Below are 6,727 nucleotides of genomic sequence, written 5' to 3' on the forward strand. Positions count from 1 at the left end.
GCCTGTACACCTTTGGTATGTGGTAGGATACCGATGTACCAGAAGGAAACTCACACGGTGATGGGGAGAACTTACAAACACCTCACTGGCAAAGGCAGGAATTGAACCCCGGTCACTCGTGCAGTAATTGTCACAACCACGGATTCAGCAGCACATCAGATTCGGCAATTCGCTTGTGAATATGCACATGTCAGCTAATTATTGTTTCATTGTGATAGTACTTAACTCCATTCATTCCATCGTAGTATTTGCGGAGACTTGGATATAGCTATGCTTCATTATCCGCATTCTGCTTTGCTTGAGAAATTGGACTATCAAGTCAACTGACTCTGGAGACTAGCGGTATTCATTTTATACTTAGTTGTTCTTTTCAGCTGCAGTGTAGGCTTCATTTTCCATTTGAGTGTTTTAGTCAACAGCCCTGTTTGGCCTACTGTTTAACATTGTTCACGTTAAAGTCTGTGAACTATCGACCTGCCTCAGTGTCTCTCACTCCGCATTTGGGCAATATCCGCATCTGGTGACAGAAATAGCATTATGCTAACTGCTGCACATACCATGCCACCCCCAAAATATGAAATGCTTCATAATTATGCATGTCATCCTTTAGCAGGGGCCATGCTAATCTTCTCTGAACCATTCCATTTTTAATATCCTGTATATAATGACCAAGCGACCACAAATTTAAAAGACGTTTGGACGGATACATGAATAGGAAAAATTTAGAAAGATGTAGGCCAAACATGGATAACTGAGACCAGTTTAGAAGGATATCTTGGTTGGCATGGATAAATTGGGCTGAAGGACCTGTTTCTATGCTGTGTTTCAAAGTCATACTTTGTTTGGTCTCTTTTCCATTGACTTAGAAAATACTTTAAATTTACCTCTCCCCTTCCTGGTTTCACCTATTACCTTGTGTCTCTCCTGCTCCTCTCCTCACCTTTTAAATCTAATGCTCATCTTGTTTTTTACTCCAGTCCTGCTGAAGGGTCTCAGCCTGAAACATCAACTGTACTCTTTTCCATAGATGCTGCCTGGCCTGCTGAGTTCATCCAGCATTTTATGTGTGTGTGTATGTGTGTGTGTGTGTGTGTGTGTGTGTGTGTGTGTGTGTGTGTGTGTGTGTGTGTTGTTTGGATTTCCAGCATCTGCAGATGTTCTCTTGTTTCTGCTTCTGTTTTAGTTAGTTTTTATTTTGCGTGGCTGAAATAAGAAGTCCTGTAATTCTGATTGCTTTCTTTCAATCATTTAAGGCCGTTTCTTTTATAGATTTTTTTAAAACCAGCCAAGTTTCTATTACCGGTGAAGTATGGATACTGAGCAAAATGATACTGATGCTGAAAATCTAACCTGAAATGAAAAGTGCTGCAATCCTTCAGCAGTTTAGGCAACAAGCGTGGAGAGAGGAACAAACTTACCAGGCCAGATCACTCTGATGCCGAGATGGCATTCCAAAATAAGAATTTATTATCAGCACCACAATCAGTGCATTCAGTTTTCCATGCCCATGTACTGTAAAATGGAACTACGGATCAGGGGTGGAACATCTGAATTTCCCCCCCGTCCTTGGGCTCACTACTGAGATCAGGGGCATTTCTAGATTCTACTAACCTCAAGTTCCAGACACAATTCATACTCAACACTTTGTCTCTATTCCAGTCACAAATGCCATACAAACATACTGTTCAAGAGTCAGCATCATAAGCATGATAATATGTCAAGCTTACATATATTTGCATATTTGTTCACAGAGAATAAAAATAATAAATAAACAGAGATTGGGAATCATGGGATTGGTGTCTTCCAAACCTGTTCTGCTATTTTGTTGGATCCTTGTGGATCTCTATTAAAACCCCTTTTCATTTTTACATTAGTTTAATTAATATCAATGCTTCAATTAACTTTTCTCATTTAAATATGTTTTAAAATACATCTCTTAACTTATTTAAATGCACTTAAACCACTTCTAAATGTCTTTGGTGATCAGTGACATTTAGAAGCAGTGGAAAAGGCTCCAAGTAGTGTGAGATTATCAGAAGGCCATCAGGGTGGACACGGGAAGGAGCCCAGTTTCCACAGCCTGAGGTCTACTCATTGTTTTCAGATCACTGTCTCAGTGAAACAAGGTATTGAGGTTACAAGGAGATTTTTGGGCACAGAAGTATCTTGTGGAAGTTGAATGTGAGATATGGGCTAGCCCAAGGATAATCTGGCCCGTTGATTCATTTCATTGACCTTTCATCAGGTATGGACCAAGGCGGGATGAATAGAGTCATATAGCAGGTTGACAGAGAACCAGTCTCTAATTTCTGATTATTATTAGCTTGCACTATTTGATCAAACATATGCAAATATATATCTAGCATATTGTCACAAAGTGATGTAAATGAATATTGTAACACTGCTTCAATCAGACTATCACACATTCTCAGTTACAACTTTGCAATCATACCCAGACCTGAAATCTCTGACACAACATATGTTCAGTTTCATAGTACTGTATATAAAGTCTATTGCTGCTGTGTCTATTCAGTTCCATGCCTAGATTGTCCAGTTGCTAGTGTAATTTTTCCCCTCTTTCGTTAATCATGATATGCTCTCTGCTCAGCTATATTTAAAAATCAATAAACTTTACCAGCACCAGCTAGTTTAAGAAATTGAATTAGCCCTTTCATTTCAAATGCCATTTCCCCACACCGAACTATGTACTCTAAGTAAATGCATTTGCTGGCTCCTCACTTAAGCAGTTTGATTGCACTCTAATACATACTTTTTCTCCACTGTACCACTTCTGCTGTTCGTTTTCACTGCTCATGGAGCCTTGCTAGAGCACTCTTCCCTTCAAATGTTCTTTCTTAGTGTCTAATATCAAAATCCCTCAATTGACATCTCCTGCCTTCTAAGTCTCAGGCTGTAACACTGCAAGTGATTGACAAGCAATATATTCAAAAGGGGTCTTCCACCTGTCTGTACCTCCCATCAGTCTTTCTCCCATTATGAATTCTCCTGGCTTTAACCAATTAGAAATAGCTTCAAATCAATGTCAGATATAGATTTACATTAACGTTCAACCCTCAGGTTTTTCATCCTTCTGAGATTTCAAATGATAATGAAGGGAGCTTTCCTGAACTCTCATATGTATTAAAGGGACCATGATATATATCCTAAAAAATACAGTGGATTAAGGGCCATTTACATTCCTAATGCATAAATAGTGAGATCCATGTGCTCGCAGAAGTCCGATATTCTTATTAAAGAAGTGACATAGCAACCACTACTTGAGATCAACTTTGATAAAATTAAACTTTCCTTTCCTTCAATAACATCAGGTTGGATTTATCGAGATTGCACTATACCTTACAATTGTTTCACAGGATATTGGGTCTCCACTTGAGAATGATAAAGCATTGCTTGAAGAAATGAAAAATTAGATGAAAATCCTGCAAAACTAGCAATTTTTGGTTTCTCACATGAATCAGGAGATGCAGCCTGGACTCTACTGATTTACTGAGCTCGTGCAGAGTGATAATCTAAAGCGCAGGCAACTTAGCAAAGATGAAATATCACAGACTGCCATGCCAAAAGAAAAAGTAAACAGACTCCCTCCAGGCTCAGGGGATTAAGGCATGAATAGAGAAAGAAGACAGTGAATCTATATTGAGTGGAATTTGCTCTGATGGCCACTGGCTAGTTCTTTCTTACATGCATTTTCAATTACTCAATTCACAAAGGAGACAGAAAAAGGCCTCACTATATTTTATTTGCCTCATTTCCAAAGTCATTGAACTGTGTTCATAAATGAATGTACTCACAATCTATGATCCATGCTGCATGGTCAGAAAACCCTGAGGACTCTCACTTTAGGATCCCATCTGTTCACGCTGCAGCATCTACCAGGCAGTTGGGGGATTCTGAGTTAAAGGAAATACTTACAAATAAAATCTTCCCTAATCTTCCATTTCCTCAGAGAACAATTATCATTTATTAAAGAAGGAAAAAGAATTCTTCTGATAAACAAGTTTGACTTGATTACAAAATGAGCTGGTGATTCATTCTTTGCTTTTTCTAGTGAGATAGAGATGGGTTTTCTTTCAGTCAGAATCAGAATCAGTTTTATTATCACTTACATACAGTATATCATGAAATTTGGTTCGTTGTGGCAGCAAAGATTAAATATACAATAAATTACAATAAGAAATACATAACAATAAATATGTAGTGCAAAAAGAGAGTAAAAATAGTGAGATCATGTTTATGGGTTTATGGACAGTTCAGAAATCTGATTACAGAGGGAAAGAAGCTGTTCCTAACAAGTTGTGTGTGTGACTTTAAACTCCTGTATGTCTGCTCTGATGGTAGTAATGAGAAGAGCTCACGTCCTGGGTGATAGATACCACCTTCTTGAGGCGTCACTTTCTAAAGATGCTGATGCTGAAGAGGCCAATGTCCATGATGGAGTTTATAAACATGCAGCGCTTTCCTGATTCTGTGCAGTGGCTCCTTCATACCAGATGGCAGTACAACAAGTTCGAATACTCTCCATGGCATATCTGTAGAAATTTGCTAGAGCATTTGGCGACATACCAAAACTCCTCAATCTCCAAATGAAATATAGTTGCTTGCAAGCATTCTTCGTAAATGCATCAATACGTTAGACCCATGAAACAAATGAAGCAGAGAACCCTTGCCAAAAAGTGAATTGAATTGAATTGACTTTATTACTTATATCCTTCAAATATATAAAAATCATTATATTACGTCTGTGTTCAAATGTGCAATGTGCAATTATAATAATTTATAATAAATATTATGTGCAACAGAATAGTCAATATAACATAGAAATATAATAGCACCAGCATGAATTAAACAGTCTGATGGCATGGTGGAAGAAGCTGTCCCAAAGCCTGGCTTTTATCATGCGGTACCATTTCCCGGATGGTAGTATCTGGAACAGTTTGTGGTTAGGGTGACTCAGGTCTCCAATGATCCTTTGGGCCCTTTTTACGCACCTGTCCTTGTAAATGTCCTGAATAATGGAAAGATCACATCTATAGATACGCTGGGCTGTCTGCACCACTCTCCGCAAAGACCTGCGATTGAAGGAAGTACAGTTCCCATACAATGCAGTGATGCAGTCAGTCAGGATGCTCTCAATCTGCCCTTATAGAAAGTTCTTAGAATCTGAAGGGCCTTACCAAACTTCTTCAACCTTCTGAGGTGAAAGAGGCGCTGTTATGTCTCTTTCACCACACAGCCAGTTTGTACAGACCACGTGAGATCCTTGGTGATGTTTATGCCAAGGAACTTAAAGCTGTTCACCCACTCAATCCCAGATCCATTGATGTTTACAGGGGTCAGCCTGTCACCATTCCTCCTGTAGTCCACAACCAGCTCCTTTGTTTTTACGACATTGAGGGAGAGGTTGTTTTCTTGACACCACTGTGTCAGGGTGAAGACTTCCTTTCTGTAGGTTACCTCACTATTATTTGAGGTTAAGCCAATCAGTGCAGTGTCATCAGCAAATTTAATTAGCAGGTTGGAGGTGTGGGTGGCAACGCAGTCATGGGTATACAGAGAGTAAAGGAAGCGGCTTAATTTACAGCCCTGAGGGGCACCTGTGTATTGGGAATGCACCGGAGGATTAGTTTAAAGATTGGAATCACTGTGCCACTTCAATGTGTTCATAAGACTGAATCCTATCAAAGCAGAAGTAAAAGCAACAAACAAGTTCTCCGTTTGGATAATGCTCACATCTTTTAATGGATCCAGTGCTTAATTCAGTAATTTGTGTGACATTATATTACAACTACATCTTGAAGAAAAATACTGTTAGGTGCTTAATTTTATGTATTCAAACAAAAATAATATTGAATACAATGAATGTTTAGGTGCAAGTTTCTCATATTTAATATTAGCTCAGACGTTTGTAAGAAATAATTCAAATCCAATTTTTGATCTTAGTTTAATAGTGCAAGGAGCTCTCTATTGTAAGGTCTCCAAGTGGACTCATCTTGTGAGTCTTCTACTTAACTCGTAATGTTGGCCTTGTGACTGGCAGACCACATATGTAGCTACAAGAGAACACAGTGGAGAATGCTTTTACAGTCTTCCACACATAATTTGATACATCTAAGTTTCCTGTAGTGCAATAGCTTGCCATATTCCAATTAAGGAGTCTAATGATGCCAAATATGTTATTTACATTATTACATAATTCATGCCACAGTATGAAAATCATATTATCATATCCCCTGCTTCAGAAGCTGGAAGAAACAAAGACGGTCTGATATGTTCTATTGACAGCATGCTGAAAACCACCCAGAAGGGCCAGTTTGACTGTCTGACCTTCAGTATATACATGGTATGCTTGCTGCTTTTGTGTTGATTTTCTTGTTCTGAGCTAAGATACTCAAAGCATTATTTTATATAGATCCATGTACAAAATCTCAGACCTGACAAGGATTGTTAAGTTATGTTGATAACTTGGCAAGGAAGTGCTAAGTGGGCTAGAAATTGAGGGCTATGCGGTAGGGTAATCCTAGGCAGTTTCTAGAGTAGATTACACGGTCGACACAACATCGTTGGCCAAAGGGCCTGTACTGTGCTATAGATTTCTATGTTCTATGTTCTATGTGTACAGCCTAGGCTGGAAAAATCATCCTGTAATTAGGTGGCTGAGATAGCGGAGATTATACATAAATATAAATGAACATAAAGAAGAATGCAT

At 38.7% G+C, this 6,727-nt stretch overlaps 1 non-coding gene across 1 annotated transcript; it reads right to left on the minus strand.

Annotated features, from left to right (window-relative positions):
- Positions 1 to 568: 568 nt before the first annotated feature.
- On the minus strand, positions 569 to 672 carry LOC134346036 (U6 spliceosomal RNA). Its single transcript, XR_010017800.1, has one exon. It is a non-coding gene; the product is annotated as a U6 spliceosomal RNA (small nuclear RNA).
- Between the last annotated feature and the right edge of the window lie 6,055 nt (positions 673 to 6,727).

Source organism: Mobula hypostoma, chromosome 4, assembly GCF_963921235.1.
Source record: "Mobula hypostoma chromosome 4, sMobHyp1.1, whole genome shotgun sequence".
NCBI lineage: Eukaryota > Metazoa > Chordata > Chondrichthyes > Myliobatiformes > Myliobatidae > Mobula > Mobula hypostoma.